This window comes from Balaenoptera borealis, assembly GCF_965194805.1.
Source record: "Balaenoptera borealis genome assembly, chromosome: 4".
NCBI lineage: Eukaryota > Metazoa > Chordata > Mammalia > Artiodactyla > Balaenopteridae > Balaenoptera > Balaenoptera borealis.
In genome coordinates, this window is record NC_138861.1 from 87499403 (window position 1) to 87520166 (window position 20764).

General features: G+C 46.4%; 1 long non-coding RNA gene across 1 annotated transcript in view; it reads right to left on the bottom strand.

Moving 5' to 3' along the window:
* Positions 1-1390: 1390 nt before the first annotated feature.
* The window catches only part of LOC309628111, a 30115-nt gene continuing 10741 nt past the window's right edge, over positions 1391-20764 (bottom strand). Inside the window, exon 3 of the long non-coding RNA XR_014244172.1 lies at positions 1391-18963. This is a non-coding gene — a long non-coding RNA (uncharacterized lncRNA). The remainder of the gene's footprint in view (positions 18964-20764) is intronic.

Sequence of the window (20764 nt, forward strand, 5' to 3'; positions counted from 1 at the left end):
ACCCACTGCAAAGCCCTCATTTGCCTCAAGCTAGTATTGGCCCTGCTGAAGCCTTCTGCAAAAGGATTCAGTTTCCTTTCAAAGCTCTGTCTGTAGATGATAAGCTACACTCAAGAGTCTCCAAGCCGAATGCCCACATCAGGTCACCATGCAGCTCTGTGTCTACACTGGGTCATTCCAGTCCCCTGACCTGCAGCCTGAGGCCAGATGGGGGGTTCTTTACCTGGAGTGTATGGGAGGGTTTGGGAGGGGGGATAGTTCTGGGAACTCCTGAAATTTTATGGAAAATTATGTGCATTTGCTGGGGAGAGAGTTTATCACTCTCCTTCCATTCTCCAAGGAGCCTTGACCCCATAAAGGGTAAGAATCACAACAGTCTTTATAAAAGCTTCAGGCTTTATCAAGGGTCTATGCAGGAAAGAGCAACAAGAAATGTCTTCCCGGGCTTCCCTGGTGGCGCAGTGGTTGAGAGTCTGCCTGCCAATGCAGGGGACATGGGTTCGCGCCCTGGTCTGGGAAGATCCCACATGCTGCGGAGCAACTAGGCCCGTGAGCCACAATTACTGAGCCTGCGCTCTAGAGCCCGTGCTCCGCAACAAGAGAGGCCGCGACAGTGAGAGGCCCGCGCACCGCGATGAAGAGTGGCCCCCGCTTGCCGCAACTAGAGAAAGCCCTCGCACAGAAACGAAGACCCAACACAGCCAAAAATAAATAAATAAATAAACAAAGTAAACAATGCTTTTAAAAAAATACATTAAAAAAAAAAAAAAAAAAGAAATGTCTTCCCATGTCTGCCCTGGTAAAACAAGTGTCAGCTGCCTGATCTGTGGTCTATAAACAGTGTTGGGCAACCGTGATACAAAGATCCAAGTGTTTCTCAGAGTTTGGAGAAAGGAAAAATTGCACTCTTTTGATAAACTGGAGTCTCAACTGGACATTGAGAACTGGATAGTTCCTCCTTTAACTTTGCCTTCTTTAACTTTCACTCCCTGCTGAAAATCTCTCTCAACCTTGCCATTGTTTTCAGGCAAAGCTCTTTTGCAAGCTCCAGACTCTCCTCTGGAATAGCCTTCCACCCTCTTGGCATCCTTTACCCGTCCTCCAAGATCAACTTTCTCAACATTTCCAGGCAGGGCTGGGCCCTTACACACTCCCGTCACCTGGCAGATGACTTTTCTCGATTGATTTGCATATTGATCTACCTTGCCCACAAGACTGTGAGCCCAGGAGGGCAGGAGCCCAGTCTTCATTTCCATAGCCCCAGCACCTGGCACAGAGTCAGTGTGGGGGGGGAAAAAAAAAAAAGTTGGATGAATAAATAAACAGATCTGTGAATGAATGAACAACCCCTGCCCCCGCCCAAGCCCTTCTGATCCTAGATGAGGACGACAGTGAGCCTCCACAGACACTAGCAGGTCATTGAGCCCGCGCTGAGCAGGACCTCCTCCAGGAGCTCCACCCTGGCTGGCTGCAGGCCCACGGCAGCTGTGCGCTGAGATCACACCGCAGCGGCCCTTAGCAGTCACTGCGACGGCCGGCCCCCTTGTCCTGCTTCTCCTTCCTTTTGCTGCTCCCTGGTCCAGAGCAAGAACTAGGGAGACACTAGCTGGGGGGAATTCAGAGGCGAGAAAGTGGTCGCTGCAGATGCCAGCTGTGCGCCTGGCAGGGTCTGGGAAACCTGAGTCTTCTCCGTGGTCCTCTGGTCCTTACCATAGTGAGGACCCAAATGGAAAAACTATTTGACTCTTTCGAACTTACTTCAACAGCAGGAGAGAGAGAGCCACATTTCATGCCCAGAAATGCATTGTCCATGAACCTAAACAGCTTGTTTTTCTCTGCTTCCTCCCACCGGAATTAGATTCACAAGAAGTCTGATAAAATCTCCGAACGGACGACGGCTCCAGGCGCTGCTGGTCCCAAACATGGCTCAGAAACTGGAAAGAGAGCAGGGAGGAGGGCAGCCTCATCGGCCGCTTCTGTCCCTGCTCTGAAGGGGGCACAGGCCTCCGAGGAGAATCCTAGGCCCGATCATAGCTGTGGTCATCACTGAATCGTCAGACGGGCCACAAATGAGAGAAAAATTTCAAACAACAAAGAGGACTTTTCCGTGGTCTGCTGAATGGGGTTGGTTTCTCTTTATGTTTTGGTTCCTTCTGGTGGCAAGGCCTCACCTACGTGGTTTCCTCAGCTTGGGCCGCCTTCCCCAGAGAGCCACACGAGCCCTACACAGCCCCCCGCATTCTCCCCGGGAGCTCTCCTCAATGAGGCAAAAGATTTTGTTCTTAATGTAGGTAAATCCGGAAAAGACTCGGGGTTTTAAGTCATTGTTTTGTAAGCAACCATTGCACCTTCTCTTGTCCGCTTCTCAGAATTACTGATCCCTTCTCCGAAGAACACAAAAGCCCACACAGGAAAAGAAAGGACTGTCCCAAATTTATAGCTGGGAAAAGGGAAATCTGTTACTATTTGGCCTCAAATGTTCACCCAGTCCAAATTCCCCACCTCTTCCAGAAGTCGGGTAGAAACAGGCCACTTCTCCCAGACCCCAAGGTTCTCTGTTCTGCGCGTGTCTTTTCGGTCGCCCTAGATCTTAGATCTTTCTGTTCCCTTTTGTACCTACTAAGTGAGTAATAAATATTGATTGACTGATAATAGCCAAGTCTAAAACCAAGGGCATTTTTATAAAAACAGAAACCATTTAGGAAGTGTTACTCTAAGCCAGGCCCTCACTGCCATCCTGTAAGGTAGGTGTTTTTATTCTGTTTTGCAGATGAGAAACGGAGGCTCAGAAGGATTCTGGGGGTGTGAGCAGCTTCTCAGGGGTGGAGTTAAGCTTGCGAGACTGTCTGACTTACAAAGCTTTGCTCTCCATCATTTTGGAGTTCCCAGTGTTTCAGCAGATGGCCCAGGGAAGCTTTCACTTACTGACACAAGTGACTTAAGGGATCAGGACACCATGTAAAATGTAGCTGGGCCCAGAGCAGGGAGAGGCTCCCTATATGCTAGAGGTGCCAGTGCTTTTCCTGGCAGAGCTGCACGTCCTGCCCAGGCCAAGCCCTTGTTTCTAAAGTTCTGCCATTCCCTCCTAACCATAAGCAGCTCTTCTCACTCCCGTCCACCCTGGGTGGGTATCAGACTAACCCTTGCTTTGTCTCCTCCAACTAACCAGCCCTGTGCTGAGTGCGTGGCACAGTGTGGTGGTTCTGAGGATGTGTGTGACTGCTGACACTCTCTACAATCATGCCCATACCTGAGATCTCTGAACCTATTCCAACATTCTCTACTATAGAAGACAGACTGGACCTCAGAATCCTTCTTAACACAGCATTCCAGGCCTAGCCACTACCAATCAATTAGCCTTGCCCTGAGATTAAGCCTATTTGTCATCACTGGCATCACAAGTAATCAATAAAGTTTAATTTCCATTTCCTTCTATCCTTCTTGCCTGCCTTCCCCAGCATTTCTGGGATGGATAGAGTGATGGATGGACAAAAAAAGAGAAATTGAGTTCTCATCTTACAGAGGAGCCCTGGTTGGCACCACTCTTAATTCTGCTGACTTCACTCAATGCCAATGCCTCCTTGACAAAACTTGCTCTAGCATGAGGCATATTTTGTGGCGTTTGTTACAGGAACTGGTGAGATTCCTGGGTCACTTGGAGGCCATGGAGGATCCTCAACGTCAGCACTTTGCTTCTCACTCAGTCTCATTTCCTCCCCCTCTGACATATGCTTGAGCTTAAAAACATCCACTCACCCCAAACTTCCTTCTTCTTTTTAAAGCTCAAGCTGACAAGAGAAATTTCTTCTCCCACTCACCTTTTTTTTTTTTCTCTGAAGGGGAAAAATACAGCTCCACTGTGGGGTGTGTAGGAATGGCCAGTTAAAAACTCTGCGTCTTTGGAGCGATCGGCATCTTTAACCTATGCCATTAGCTACATAGAGTTTCTGAATCATCCCATGTTTTTCCAAGGCCCTTTCAGAAGCCCTGCCTTCTGGTTTTGAACCAATCCAATGATGGTGATATCAGGATATTCCTTCCCTTAGCAAAATACCACTCAGTGTTCAAGAGGAAGGAAATGTTAAGAAATTCTTATTCAAGAGAAGAGGAATAAAACAGCACTTACAAAGCAACATTTTTGAGAATTGAGTACAAGTAAATCAGAAGCATCTGGACTGTGTGCTGTTAAAACATGCTTTTGTTTCCCTGGAAAGGAAAAAAAATACTTGGAAAATATACCTTTTATAAAATGACACGTATTGGAAAATAGCTGAAGATTTTTCAGAAAGTCGAAATGTAGCATAGATGGCCCAACCCTAATTATAAATATCCTGGAACCAGCTGGGGAGTAAAATTAGGCGGTAAAATGATTGTATCATTTGTTGTTCCAAGCTGGAAATGACACACGTACACACTGCTATATTTAAAATGGATTACAGGGACTTCCCTGGTGGTCCAGTGGTTAAGAATCCACCTTCCAAAGCAGGGGACACGGGTTCGATCCCTGGTCAGGGAACTAAGATCCCACATGCCGCAGAGCAACTAAGCCCACACGCTCTAGAGCCTGCGTGCCACACTAGAGAGAAGCCCGCGCCGCAACTAAGACCCGACACAGCCAGATAAATAAATAAGTGAATAAATTAATATCAATAAAATAAAATAAAATGGATAAGCAACAAGGACCTACTTATAGCACAGGGAACTCTGCTCAATATTATGTAATAACCTAAATGGGAAAAGAATTTGAAAAGGAATAGATACATGTATATTTATAACTGAATCAAGTTGCTGTACACCTGAAACTAACACAACATTGTTAAACTATATTCCAATATAAAATAAAGAGTTAAAAAAATTAGAAGAGGAGGGAACACTTCTAACTCGTTCATTCTATGAAGCCAGTATTACTCTGATACCAAACATCTTCCCTCATTTCTTTCAAGAGTCTGCCCTCCCTGACCCTTCTATATAACTACAGCATCAACAAACAAACAAACAAACAAAACTATAGCATCACTCACACACACACACACACACACACACACTTATTCCCTCACCCCGATTTGTTTTTCTTCATAGAACTTATTACAGTTGATACATATTTATTTGCTTATATCCCGACTCTCTTGTCTCACTAGAATGTAAGCTCCATCAGAGCAGGAAATTTGGGATTATTTCCCACTATTGAATTCTTCATGCCTAGGAGAGTGCTTACCACATAATAGTTGCTCATAAAATTGAATTGAATGAATAAATAAATTGTCTAATCGTTCCTTCACTGAGAAAGAATAGAGGGAAATCTAGAGAGGACCTAGGGATGGCAGAACTCCAGGACACAGCTGACGAGAAGAAAATGAGCCTTCGAAGCAGATAAGCAAGAAAGTGTTGTGTCAGGAAGACAAAGGGAAATGGGATTTCTGAAAAGCAGGGAATGGTCAGCAGTGTCAATTAATGCTGAGAAATCAGGTACAACGAGACCGAAATTGTCCACTGGGTTGAGCTGCGTGATGATCACCGGCCACTTAGTGAGAGTCATGTGGGACCATCAAACTGCCGGAAGCCAGAAGCCAGTCTGCTTTGAAGGGCGGATGAGGGGAGGCAGTACATTCTAGCAATATCTTACAGATGCTTTCCTGTAAAGAAGAATGTACAGAGATGGGGAAGTTGCTGGACAGGGTGGAGACAAGTGAGGATATTGTGTTTAAGTGGGAAAGACCTATGGCTGTCTACAAGGCAACGGAAGGAACCGAGTTGAGAAAAAAGAAGTTGAATATTCAGGAGAGGCAAGGTTCCCAGAAGGAAAGGCATGGGACCCAGATCAGAGGATTTGCCTAACAAGGGGTAACATCTCCTACAACTCAGACTGCAGACAAACAAGCCCCGGAGAACCGATGTGCCTCACCCACCAGCCCCAACCAGGACCCAGGTCTCCTGACACCTAGTCCAGAGCTCTTTTTACTATGTAGTTTTTCTCTCTTGCTCAAATTGGAGTGTTCAAGGGGCAGTGCGAAGGTGAGAGGAATAGAAACCAAAGCTGATGAGTAGAAAATGCCAACTGTAATAGACTTTGGCATTTAAGACTTGGAGGGAAGGTACTTCTTCCCACGAAGTTGTTCCCTTCCCTGTGGTGTGCAGTCCGTCAGCACAATGGTCCTCCTGCAGCCCTCACTCACCCCTGCCCAGGACGGTGGAGGGACTTCCCTGATTGGTGAGTCTGCATGCATGGCCTGGCCCCTTCCTGTCTCCTCTTCCTCTTAGGAAATAGCAGAGAAGACATGCTCTAGTTGGCTCTTGATCCCATGGGGAACAGAGCAGGAAAGCTTCACTCCACCCCTGCCCTGTGTGGAGGCCAGCGGTGGTCCAACTCTGCCCGTGGCCAGATGGGTGGTCTTGCCAATACTTGGTCTCACAATTAGGAAATCCATTAGCTCACGGATACATTCCACTTTCTCCCATATCAACTTTATCAGTCGGAAAGATGATATTTTGGTCTCCATCTGCCTTTCTCCTTTGCCTTTTTTTTTTTTTTTCCCAGTGGGTTCAGCAAAAGATGAGGAAGAAGGATGCTAATTACTTCAACAGAAATTATACTATTTTTTTTTTTTTTTAGAAATTATGCTATTAAAGTTGGCTTATGAAACTGGATTCTCAAAGTCATTCTTTTCATGGTATAAAGACAAAAAAAAATCGTAAAACACAATAGGAATATTTTCTGATGTAATTTAAACAATGACCATGCATTCTTTTCAGAGAGGAAGAGCACTGGTAATGTAGAATATGAAAGCCTGATTCCTTTTGTGGAAAACCCCAAGGACCTGCTTTCTTAATTCAGTTGGATCAAAGTGCAAAATCACAGTTGATAACTTTTTCCAACTCATTCCAAGTTTCCACTGTTTTCTGTCTGGAAACAGACATGGCCACATCCACAATTCCAAACTTGAGAAAATGACCCAGAATCATCACAACATGTGAAGGGGCCTCACAGCAATAAGCATGCTGCGAGGGCCAGAGAGAAACCTGCCAACATACATTCTTTGTTGATGAGAAAAATGCGTCAGCAATTGCAAAACTAGGTGTTGGCACCATATTTAGCCATGGATCCAGCCTTCAACTCCCTTCTCTCCAACTTTTTCAGTGCCAAATACTCAATCCTAATAATCATTTCAGAAACAGGCACTATCACCTTCTCCAGTTACTTCAGTTTCCATATTTCAAACTGAAAAATACTGGCCTTGAGTGTACAACTTCTCTCTGATGCTCCTAAATGGCTCTTTGGAAATTTACCAAATAATCTTAAGTCTATCAGTGAAGACAAAGATTATCAGCAAAATCCCTCTTGCAATTTTGTTTGCAAGCTATACTAAGAAACGAAGAAGCTGGGGATTATTCAAAGACTTCATGGCACATCAGAACCCATGGGAGTTCAGAAGTCCAGGGTGGGCAAGTGGGCTGAAGGAAACACCGCTAAACTCCAAGCAGGGCCGTGTAATCCCACACCACCTGGGCCCTGCGGTGAATGGCCTCCAACTTTCCTCTAACCTTGCAGCCATTGTTCAGATTCAAAGTTCCCAGAGAGAGGATCTGGCCCCTTTGGTTTCTAAGAGGCAGGCACTTCCTCCACCTGCCACCCTCTTCCAAAAAACAGCCCATGGTGGGAGGCTCACTGAAAGGAAGATGGAGTGCTATTAAAATGGTGGGATTGGGTGTCAGGGTGGGGGGCAAAGCTGGTCAAGTGCCCCCCATACCTGGGCCCCAGTGGGGAGTCCTGTGAGCATCAGTTCAGTGGCTGAATTTATTACCGAACCAAACATGGGTCTGCTCAACTACGGGAAGTAAAGCCAATCTACTGACACCAGGTGGTGGTGAAGGAAAGTACAGCGTTTATTGCAAGGCACCAAGCAAGGAGCTCAAGACAGCTAGTGCTCAGAACACCCGTACTCCCCAATGGGTTTCAGCAAAGCAATTTTGTTTTTGGCTGCACCGTGAGGCATGCGGTATCATAGATTCCCGACCAGGGATTGAACCTGCACCCCCTGCAGTGGAAGCACAGAGTCTTAACAACTGGACGGCCAAGGAAGTCCTAGCAAAGCATTTTTAAAGGCCAGGTAAGGGAGAGGCATCCCAGGGTAAGTGATCAGCTCGTGCACGATTCTCTGATTGGTTGATGGTGAGGTAACAGGGCGGTGTCACAGGGGTTAACATTATCAATCCTTAGGGGCCAGTAGATCTGGGGGCTGTGTGCTTATGGTCATCAAGTAGTTAATTTCTTCCATTTGGTGGGGTTTCATATCTGTAAAACAACTGAGGAAATGTGCATCAGATACTATTATCTAGGTCCTTCAGAGAGGAGCTAAAGCAGAGGATATGGAGGAGGGATCTGTCCCGGGAAGGTCCCATAGGATCCTGCTCGGTTAGCAATTCATCCAGGACTGTTTGTTGCATGATGATCCTGGAGCTCTCGTTCATTAAAAGTTCATTCACTACATGATAATTGAGCCCATCTGGGTGAGGACACATCGGTGAACAAAACAGATACTGCCCCTGCCTTCATGCCACTCACAACCTCCTTAAATCGTCCACCTCGAATGAAAGACCACTGAGCTCACCCTTGTCATTAAGACCCCACAGTTGCTGTACAACAATCCCATCCAAACCTCAGCCCTGGTCTCATCATAGAAAAGTGAGCTCCGTGTGCAAGGAAACACAGAATGTGATCATGTCACAGAGGACAGATCGCCAGCTGGTGACCCAGGGGTCAGCACAGCTTGTTGGAAACTTTGTAACAAATTTCTGATATTGGCACATGGTAGTTCAAACAAATAAACATTCCCATTTCAGCAGATTCATTTGTAAGAAATAATAATTCTCTATTCAAAGAAAGCTGAGCTACCTGTGTGAGTGAACGTGTGTGTGTATCTAGATGTGTTAGCTCACAAGTATGAGGAAGAGTGCACTTTTCTCCTTGTTTTTTTTATCTAGGCATCCATGGTGGTCAACGTCAGGGAAAAATTACAGGTGTCGGGGGCTTCTGCGTCCAACTCTCTAAATTATTTTTCTGCGTGGCCTTGGGGAAGTTACTTAACTTCTCTGAGATTTTTTTCTCTGAGGTCTGATGAGATTTTCCTCATCTATAATATGAGAATAACTCTACCATTTTTCATGCACTTATCTTGTGCCAGATGCTGAAAATTTTAAGTATATTATATAGTTTAATTCACTCCCTCAAATCCATTAAGGTTTTATTTATACTGATTTTACAAATGAAGAGTCAGACACAGAGCAGCGAAATAACTTGCCTAAGGTCACAAGGCTGGCAAGTGTACAGGAAGCAGGATTTTAACCAGGGATGTCTGACCCCAAAGCCCACACTCTCTAGCACCTCATTCTACTACCTTCTTGCAGGGTGTTTCTGGTAGGACAGGTTCAACTGCAGGTGACCAAAAAACTCAAAATTCTCCCTCACAGTTTTCAGGGACTGCAGCTCCTTCTTGGTGCTTTACCATTGCCAACAATGTCAACCTCCTGGTCTAAGATGGCTGTTCACGTCCAGCCATCATGTCTACATTCCAGTCAGCATAGAAAGGAAGAGACAAAAGGGGGCATGTTCCAGGACTTCCCTGGCGGTCCAGTGGTTAAGACTCTGCACTTCCACTGCAGGGGGCACAGGTTCAATCCCTGGTTGGGGAACTAAGGTCCCACAGGCCCCGTGTGGTGCAGCCAAAAAAAAGGAGGGAGGGATGTTCCTCTCCGTTAGGGATACTTCCTGAAACTCGCATGCAGCACTTCTGCTTACATCTCTTTGACCACATGGGCACACACAACTACAAGAAAAGCTGGGCTAAATGATCTGAGTGAAGGAAGTCATCTGCCTAGCTTAAAAAACAAGTGGGATTCTATTATTAAGGAAGAAGGGAAGAATGGATACTGGAGGGCAATCTCCAGCACACAGGGTTATTGAGACTGTGAAGGATAGTGTATATGAGGTACACTAGTAGGGTACCTAGTAGGTACCTGGAACATAACACTGTTTGCTATGTATTATTGTTGACCTATATCTGGCGTCCTGTGGAACACATGGAAAAAATCATGAATTCAAATCAGACAGGGAAAGGTCACAGAAAAAGGGTAGGAGAAGGAAACATTCTTAAATCACCGTGATATATGTACTGGGACCTCCCAGTTCACTCGCACCAAAGGGCCGCCTTTGCTCGTTTGCAGCATCCCCAGCACTGTGTGGAGGCGGATGAGGAGTAGATGCTCCAGCGGCCATCCCTAGCCGATCCGGTCCCCACCACACGACCTGCTGGATGATGCTATCACAGGCGACTCTCGGTAAGTAATGTCTGCAGCAGCCGTTAATGGAAATGCAGTTTTCATCACAGTAAGAAATTGAAATCTCAGCCAGCCTCTGTGGGTGCCATCTGACCCATCCCTCATTTCTCATCAGACGGTGTGTTATTTTCATTCCCCCTCCCCATGATTAACCTTTATCCTGAAGGGTAGAGGGAGCAGGGTAATTGAAATCCCCAGGAAATCTTCACATCATACTGCCATTTAACAATCTTCCTCAACCATCCTGATACCAGGGCTCTGAGTAAGTAGGAAAGGACCATTTTTAATTTGAGGTGGAGATATTATCTAGCACAGAAGGTTCCAGATGGCTGCCCTGAGTTGAAGTGACAGACACGCAGCCAGTCTGGAAGGGGAAATAGGAAGGGGAAAGAGAGAAAAGGGACCCACATCATTGAAAAGTTCTCGAATGTATGGGACGGCTTCCCTTGGGTGGGACGGACGTATCTGGGGTATGGACACTATGCCTGCCTCCCACAGCACAAAGTATGTCTGCAGCTCAGTTTGGCTTTTGCTCTTTGAAATGCAAACGATCTGTGGCTACACAAATTTTCTCCCTTGTTCAGAAAAAACTGAACTGAACACGATGCAGAGCTGCTCCCTCAGATGCCCCTTTCCTCTGAATTCTGGGTCATTGTCCCTCAGCTCCCGATCTCTCAGAGGCCCCGTGTCCTTCCTGTCACTGCAGGCTCCTCCCTCGCAGCTTTTATTTTTGCATCACCCACTCGACAGAGTAAGCAAGGAGCTAATAGATTTGCGGCAAAGAGAACATCTGCCAAGCCATGCAAGTCAAGACATTCAGTTCTTTAATTTTGTTGAGAAAGCAAAAGAGCACTGGTCCTACTCCTTTCGGCAAAGGCCCACTCTGCTTACAGCTTAAGGTCTTATCTCTTCCCTGTTTTTTTCTGCCATGGCTCATTATATGACCAAATAGATGCTGGCTGCCATTTTCTTAGCCCAGAACTGATCCTGGATCAACCACGTGCAAGTAATTTCCAGAAGGGAAACTATGGTAAAATCAGGAAGGAGGGAAACTTTGATTTTAGCAGACAGCCAGAATCAAAGGCTTCCCCTAACCTCCTGCACCCTGACATGTTGCAGCCATGACCAATTCGACATGGATTGGTGATGGGGAGATCCACCTAAGCCTTCCAGAGAGCCGAAGTCCTTTTGTGTTTGATTGCTCAAGACGTTCAAAGGAGGAAAATTGTCCTATCCCTCATTTATTCATTCACGTGTTCTCAAATTCTTCTTCTTGCTCATTGTCTCTCTTTTAGGGGATACCTCTTTTCCCACCACTGACAGAAGTTCATGGGCACTGGAACTAAATCCATCTGTTCGTCTCTTGGAGGGCATCCTACCCCGACTTAAAGGCAAACTGGGATTCCAGGCTGGGGATCATTTCACTGTTCATTCTGTTGGATTCAAGTTCCCTCTTCAAACCTGGAAGCTTCCTCATCCCCACTCTTACCCTAAATCATGTTTCATTTGCATCTGCATATCCAGGGGACATTTGAGCCTTTAATAGCAGGACCAACAGGAGACCAGCAGAGTCTGACTTATCCTCACCTTGTCCTTTGCATCTCTGAATCCAGTGAAACCACGTGATGCCCCTCCAAGACCCCAAGTATGGAGCTGACCCTTTCTCCTTGGCCTCCTGCACAACGGCAGGCCAGCAGTGCCAGAGGACAGATAGTGAGCCAAGGAAGGACAGAACCACAGATCGTAGATTTCATAGTTATGAGGAAACTTGGAGACTATCCATGCTTGTCACGTTACAGAGGGGAGGGCCAAGGTCAAGGTCAAGCACAAACCCGTGGCAGAGCCAGGCCCGGAGACCAAATCTCCTCCCAGTTCAGGGCTCTCTCTGATGTACTCTGATGAAATGCTGGCTGACTTGAACCAAATGACATCCCCCAACACTAGAGCTCCCACCATCATGGAAAGATATCAAAGAGACATAAATGTAGAACAGTTGACAGAGAGAAAGGGGAAGGAAATTTTTTTTTATTTACGGACATCTGGTGCTACTATTGGCCTATTCACAATGGGGAAGAGTTGAATGGATCTGAAGGATGGGAAGGGAAACTAAGCTTTGGAACAGGCCAGCATGGGGCTAAGTCCCAGCTCTCACGCATACTAGCTGTGTTACTTAAACATTCTGTGCCTTGATTTATTCACCTGTAAAATGGAGATAATAATACTATCTACTCAAAAAGTGAGGATTAAGTAAGTCATTTCATGGAAAGCACTTAGGACAGTACCTGACACATAGTTAGCTGTTGTTACTATTACTAGGGAAGGGAAGCATGAGGAACAGCCAGGAGAAAGCCACAGCACATCTGTCTGGCTTGACTGTAAGTAAATCACCCTCACTATTTCTGGTAGTGTTGCTAGGAGACAGTATAGTATGATGAAAAGGGCCTGGGTTTAAAAACTGTATTAGTTAGTGTATGGTTTAGCTGCTATAACAAAGAAACCCCCAAATACCAAGACTTAAAGAACAAAGAAGATGATTCCTCTGTCACATCATAATCCAGATGTGGACTGTGCTGGTAAGTAAAGCAGCTCTGTTATTTACAGTTGTTCTGGAATCTTGGTTCTTTCCAAGTTGTTGCTCTGCCATTCCCATCAGAATCTTGTCAAACTGAGTCACCACCACATCCAGATTTTACTCAGCAGGGGAAAAGAAGAGAGCATGGAAGAGGCACCCATAAGCTTAAGGTGCTAAGAAGTAGCACAATGATTTCTGCTCACATTTAAAATGCAAGAATTTCATCACATGGTCACATGTAGCTGCAAGGGAGGCTGGGAATGGATTCTAGCTGGGCAGCCACGAACCCAGAAAGGTGGGGAGAGCAGAACTATGTCCAAATCCAGTTCTCTCCATTACTAGTTGTGTTTGGGGGCCAGTTATGTGACCTCTTCCACCTCTTTTTGCTCATTCATTTAATCAATCTCCATTGTTACTTCCTCTTTCATTCCAAAAGTACTTCCTGAGCACCTGCTATGTGCCAGGCACTGGTCTAGGACCAGGATATACAGTTTTGAACAAGACAGAACAAGCCCCTTCCCCTCTGAGGCACATTCACTGCCAGGCTAATGAGAAGCCTTTCAAGGACCTTTTCTTTTTATTCTAAATTCATATTCACTTTCATGCTCAATTTTCTATCCTTATTTTTTAAACTAATTTTCTAAAAAAGGACCTCAGATATATGTGCTCTTCTGGCCCCACAGAACTTGGATCTGCCCCTACTGCTCTCATGGAGAGAACTTCCTAGTTGGGAGAAAGAAGGTAAACAAGTAAGCAAATTGGGAATTCCCTGGCGGTCCAATAGTTAGGACTTTGCGCTTTCACTGCCAGGACATGGGTTCAATCCCTGGTGGGGGAACTAAGATCCCGCAAGCTGCATGGTATGAGCAAAACAAACAAACGAACAAAAAAAACCAAGTAAGCAAATAAACATATACTGCATTAGATGGTGATGAGTGTTAGGATGTAAAACAGAAAGGCAGGGTAAGGGGAGAGAGCACTGCTATATTTCACATGGCTTGAGATCCTCTCTGAAGGGGTATCGCGGAAATTGAAAAAGAGGAGTAGCTCCTACTTTTTACTGCAGTAAAGACTACTGTGATTCACCTTCTTATACACAAATCTTTGTGATGCTTTTGATTACTTTTTTAGAATGTATTTCTGGTAGTGGAGTTAACAAATTAAAGGGACAAATGTTTTTAAGGTTCTTTAAACCACGTGCTTCTGAAACCTCTCTTTTTATTGAGACTTCTCTTTAGGAGCATAAAAGAAGCAATGGCAAAGACCTAGATTTTGAGGAACTTTAAATATCATTTTTTCAAAACTTAAAGAGGATCGAGATTTTTTTCTGGCCATGCCACATGGCTTGCGGGATCTTAGTTCCCTGACCAGGGATTGAACCCAGGCCCCGGCAGAGAAAGTGCCGAGTCCTAACCACTGGACCACCAGGGAATTCTCAAAGAGGCTCAAGACTTTTAAGGGTTACTTATATCTGAACAGTCTGGGCTTCTCCATGCCTTAGTTCCTACCTTACCCACCCCAAACACCTATATGTAATTCCTTATTTGAGAATTATGTCTTAAGTCACAGAATTTTAGTGCAACAGGGAACCTTGGTGCTGATGAGTCCATTCCAGAGTTATGCCTGGCTTACCCTAGCTTCATGGTGAGTTTACGGTCAAACTAAGATAAAGCCTCAATCTCTCGATTCCTGTGTCTGCAATCAAAACCAATCACAAAATGAAATGTGCCTGCTGTGTTTTGTGACAACAGAACTTAAGGCAGAAGTTTTAAATAAATATCCACGGATAGGGCCTGCCAGATCTCCCCACCTTGTAGGTGGTTGTGAGCATAATAAACGTAAAGTACATAGGACTTCAGCGCTGGAACATTGTAAGGGACATTTAAATGTTAGCAATGGATACTACTTTGGTGGCAGAGCAGGGGGAGTGTCTCAAGACCAGATGTGGGCCCCATGGGAAAGGGAGCAGGTATGGAGTGCTGTGGGGTGGTCTTGGGTGCTGTAGGCGTGGTCAGAAGACCTCGGCAGAAAGGGGCTGGCCGTTATACCTCTGGCAGCCCTGGAGCTGGGGCAGGAGTCACATGAGACCACCCAGAGGGATGGAGAACTTCAGCCTGGATCAAGGGAACCACAGGAGACAGGGGCCCAGCTGGAGACCTCTGCAGAGCCCGTGCCAGGGCTGGCTTTAATCATCTGCCAGGCCACCCCACAGAGGCCAGCTGCCGGCCCAAAGGGCTTCGGCCACCCAGCCATGTGAGAACTATCTTATTCCCTTACCTCTCCCCTTTCTGGGCTTCGTTCCAGGCATGGAGGGAGACAGCAGCTAGCAAGGGGAGGAGGTGAACAGAGGGAGAGGAGTGGAGAGGAGAGGAAAAGGACCATGTCCCCTCTCCCAGGGCAGGCTTCCAGGACCAGGCCGGTCTGAGCCAAGGGAGGAGGGAAGATTGAAGGCTCAGTTGCAGAGTTTTAATGGTTACTTGGGACTTGGAATGCTAAGATCTGAAGTGAGCCTACTTTTTGCAGCTCAAGGGACTTTTTTAATTGCCTGAATGTGACAGTAAGTTCCTTGGCTTGTCCAAGTCATCAGCGGGGGTAGAGGGCTTCTGTTGCTATCAAATAAAATTTAAAGAGACAATGGGGGACCCCACAAAACTCGAATCTGCCCGTACTGCTCTTATGGAGTAGATAGGTGATAGATAGGTGATAGATTAGGTAGATAGATAAATGATAGATAGATAGATAGATAGATAGATAGATAGATAGATAGATAATAAATATATACATACATAATACATGGATGATAGATATATATGTATATAAATGATAGATAGAGATATAGATACATAGAGACACAGAGACATACATACATACAATGTATGATGATAGATAGATAGCTGATAGATAGCTGATAGATAGGAGAGTTGCATTTTGTTCACAATTCCTGTTTCGTGCTTTTCCAATGTGCCAGTACGCATGATTTTAATAGTCATTCTGGTTGTGTCACACACATGCATGTTATTTTTCTAGACAACCACTTTCCACTAAAAGGACCCACTTATATTCCACTCTAGCACGTTCACTCATGAGTTAAAAGTAATTTGCGGGCTTCTTTTTAAACTTCACCTTCCTGATTGCACACATGATAGTTTTATTTTCTATAATCCTTTCACTGCCTCGAGCCCATATACAATATATAGGCCAATATTACTCTGAACTCGACTTAAGCTTAAATTGCAATCATTGACTCCTAACGTCTCTGGACCATAGAGTCCCACACAGTGTTTCCATGGTCCTCGAGGTCCTCCCCATCACCCTCCACTGACGGCCTGTTCACATTCCACTTCGTCAGTTCACTTATTTATTCATTTGTTCACTCATTCATCATTTGTTGGATTGGGTACCCTCTTCATGCCAATCACCCTGTGGGGTGCTGGAGATATAAACTTGAAAACTGAACGATACACAGTCCCTGCCCTCAAGGCACCTACCATCTACTATTCCATGATTCAGTGGATATGATATCATTGTGATAACAGGTGATAAGGACAATGTTGGCGTTACAGGCAAGGTGCAGTGGGGGCACAGGAGGGAGTAATTGACTCTCCTTGGCAATGGGTCAGATCAGCTGCACAGAAGAGAACACCAAGGAGCTGGAAGGGTCAGTAGGACTTTCCCAGGCAGCTGAACAGGGTTGGACAGGTGGAGGGGACATCCAGGAAACACCAGAAGCTAGAAGAGGCAAGAAAGGATTCCTCTCCACATGTTTCAGAGCGAGCATGGCCCTGCCGACACCTTGATTTCAGACTTGTAGTTTGTGGTACTCGGTTAAAGCATGCCTGAGAAATGGATACAGGCATCCAGGTTGAAAGGTATGGATGAGGTCAGACCAGTCTTCTTCCAAAAGCCCAAGGAGACACACCTGAAACTAATACAACATTGGACATCAACTATACTTCAATAAAAATAATTTAGCTATTAAAAAAATAAAAGCCCAAGAAGAGATTACTAAGGACACAGAGCACACTGGGGCATATGCTGGAAGAGATTTATTCTGCCCAGGGTGGAGAGGAGAAAAGGGGATTGAACAGGGAAGCTTCACGATGAAGATGACATTTGAAGAGGGCTTTGAAGAATCTTTTTGTCTCTTAGCTGATGATAAACTCCTGGGAGCCCAGTCTACAAAGCTATTCAAGTATTTGACAAATATTTATTCAGCACTTTGTGTTGGGCTCTGTGCTAGGCTCTGAGAATAGGATGGTGAGCAAAACCGGCACAGCCCCTGCTGTCATGCAACGGATAATCTGACGGAGAGACAGACTAATTTCTGTGAATACAAATAACCACCCAGAAAAATACGTAAGCATCACTCGGATAAACGATATGAAAGGCAATTACCAAGTGTTAAGAGAACATATTGCAAGGAAGTTGTTCAAGCCTGAAGGCTGTGAAAGCGTTTTTGAGGAAGTGAAGGGGGGAAGGGTGGCTCGTGCAGATTTGAGGATCTGAAAGACAGCCAGTGTCACTGCAAGACAGAAAGGGAGGGACAGCTGATGCTGGAAACAGGCAGCAGCCATGGCTCAAAGGACCTGGAAGGGTTTAGTCTTCATCCTACAAGTGACGGATGGAAGGGAAATGCAGTCAGTGGATTTCAGCAGGGGTGCCAACAGACAAGATCTGATTCGGGGGTTTTGTTGTTGTTTTTGTTTAGATCAGCTTGATGAGAATAGTGGGAGAAAGTCAAGAATGGAAGCAAACAGAACCATTAAGAAATTCTTGCACTTGTCCAGCCCAGAGCAGATGGTCTCTTGAATAAGGTGGTGGCAGTGGAGAAGGTGGATTTAAGAAGTGTTTCTCTAGGTACTCAGTGAAGGGGAAAAAAATAAATGAATGAATGAAACCAATGGTCTTTATCTGCAGCTATTCCATATTCTTCTCTGTCTTCAGGTTTTAAAACACTGTCTCTCTGAAAAGTGACATTGATGTCTCCATATGAAACGTCTTGACATCTGATAATGACGACTCAGTCTAAGAAGAAGGGGACATTAAATGGTGTTCTGGGAGATGGTGAGACTCTCTCCAGTAGGGGAAAGGGAAGAAGAGAGAACAAGAGGTTGGACCCCTGAAGACTTTCGGAGGCCATGGAGGACCCAAGGCAAGGACCTATCTGAAGAAAGCGGTCCCTACCTTACCTGCCAGCCAGTAAGCTTCTCTCATCTGATGCTCCCCAAGGAGCATGACTTACAGGCACCGTGTTCAGAGGGAACATAACGTACGGTTGAGCTCCCCTGAAGCACCCCGCAAGGCAGTGTCGTCACCTAGAAAGCACCAAAGTTTCTATTGTCAGATTTAACTCCTTTGTTGCACTTAAACTCTGGACATGGGGGGTGAGAATGGAGTCCAGACTATGGCTTTTGCACGGCAAGAGAGGGTGTGCTTCTTCCCAGGGGCGTGGCACACACCTGAAGTTCTCCCAACCATCGGATTCCCCGCGCCTGAAGGAGGCAAAGCGGGAGTCCTGAATGACGAGGGACCTGGCCAGCTTCTGCAACTTGCGATGTGTTGGGTTCAGATTATTCACTCATATGGGTACCTAAGACGCTGCACTAGGTGGGCCTGGTATTCCTTTTCGTCCTCCATCGTGCCAGGGAAGGATGGAGATTGGAGGAATGAAAGGCAGCCAGCCGTCTTTGAACACCCAAAGTGTCTCACAGCTGGTAGAATCTGAAGAATATGGGGGAATTGCTTCAAACCTTACCCTCTTACTATTGTTCAATAGATGCTGGAATGGACTCTGGGTTTAATTTAAAATGAATACTATGTTTTCATCCTAATTAACCACACAACAAAAGCTACTTATGAAGTGAACAGATGACTCAATATTTGTTTAATAATAACATCATATTCACATTTTTGCCCAAATTCCAATGACTTTGAGCTCCCCTTGCCAAATGGCAGGACCTGAGCCCTCCTTTAGAATTTTCCCATTCTTCTTGGACGGTCCCAAAGGGGTGTTGGTCTCTTGGCCACAGGAACTGCACAGGGCTGTCCATTGGCTTTTTCTGCAGAAAAAGTCCACAAAGAAGACCCTTAAGGAAACCTCCCTGTCACCACTGCTGACGGTGCTGAGATTGTCAGGAGCCCCGCCCCAGGCTTATCCACAGAGAAGTGTTACTCATTTATTCCTTTCACTAACTACATCAGAGCCTCAGCCCTCACCCGCCCAGATACACACACACACACACACACACACACACACACACACACACACACACACACACACACACACAATGCAAATTATTATATGCATGGAAAAGGAGCCAAAAGGTCACACACCGAGGACTTTTCATAACGGTGAAGACTCCCGGAGCATGCGTGTCTAGGTGTTTCTCATTTTTGTCTGCTGACATATCCGCTTGCTTTGCTTTCTTACCATCATTTCGCCTTGTAATGCTCTTTTTATTTTGTATTAAGGAACATTTTGTATTTTATTATGTAGTGCTTTCATTTTTAAATATCGTTTTAGATATTAACATTTGGCTGATAACAGGAAGCCCTCCAATTTATTCTGGTCTTCCTGTAAGTTGCACTGAACCCTTTAGGAACTGCTCTTTGTGTGTTATCTGGCTTAGTGTTTCAACCTAACACGGAAGCTGGTGAGAGCTGGCATCTGTGGGCCCTCCTCACTGCGTGCCAGGTGCTGTGCCAAAGGCGCTTTCCACGCACTGGGCCACGCCGCCCTCCCCGGAACCCTGGCGGGCACTGTAACCACCAGCACAGCGATGGGGGAACAGCGCCTGGGCGGAGTGGATGTCGTCTACAAGGCAGCACGGTCGATGCCAGATGCCTTGTGCAGAGACCCAAGTTGTACTGCAGCCACGAGGTCTACTGGATGCCCTTCCGAGGGCGTCTGTTAGGGCACTAGAGTGGGGTCTTCCTCAGGCATTGGCTGGCTGCTCTCTCAGGGGAACATCTCTCCTCTTACCCCAAGCTCCTGCATCGCAGAAGAAACTGGGAAGGGCTGGGCCCCTCTGTGGAAACTTGCCCACTCCCCACCCACAGGCAGAAAGGCAGCAAAACTCAGCCAGCCCACGTTCAGAGCCGCCGTGGTCCTGCCAAGCCTGCCCCACCCAACCTCCTGTAAGAGCTCCAGTCGACAGGCCCAGAAAAGCAAACGGGCCTTCTTGGGATAGAGAAAGGAAAACACCACGCAGCTGCCACCTAATTGGCATTCTAAACAGCTAGAAGCTTCCAAGCTCAGAAATGAATTAAGTAAGCTTTTTTTCCCCTTTCAGGGTGGAGTACAGCCTCCAGGTTTCCACCCAAGTCACACCCTAGCAGCTGCTATTTATAATATCTAAATGCCAGATGGAACCTGCCGGTGTGAAACAGAAAACAGAGAGCTGGACGACAAAGTCCCCTCAAGCCCGGTGGGGCCCGGGAGCAGATGCCCACCCCGAGGGAGCACCTGGGGACTGGCTGAGGGGCAGGGCCCTGAGGACCCGGGGCCAGGGTGACCCTCCTGCCCGAGTGGCGCTCCCCCGGCCAGCAGAGAGAACGCTGTCGGATGCTTCTCCTACATCCCACAGCCCGTGGCACAGGGCTGGGTGCTGGGCAGGGACTGGGGCTCTACCTGTTGGATCAGGAGCAGCCAGCAGAGGCCAGAAAGCTCGCCCGGGGCCAGCAGCCGGCTGTGGAGTAGGCCAGACCCAGCAGCTGGGGTGGGGCCTCGGGTCCAAGCAGAGGCTGGAACAAGGTAGAGCAGGGTGCAAAGGGGGGACGTGAGGCAAGCCCTGATTTCCTCTCTTACCCGGTGTGATTTTCTGCCTCTTATTAACCCCTGGGGGACTCTGCTTCCTTATT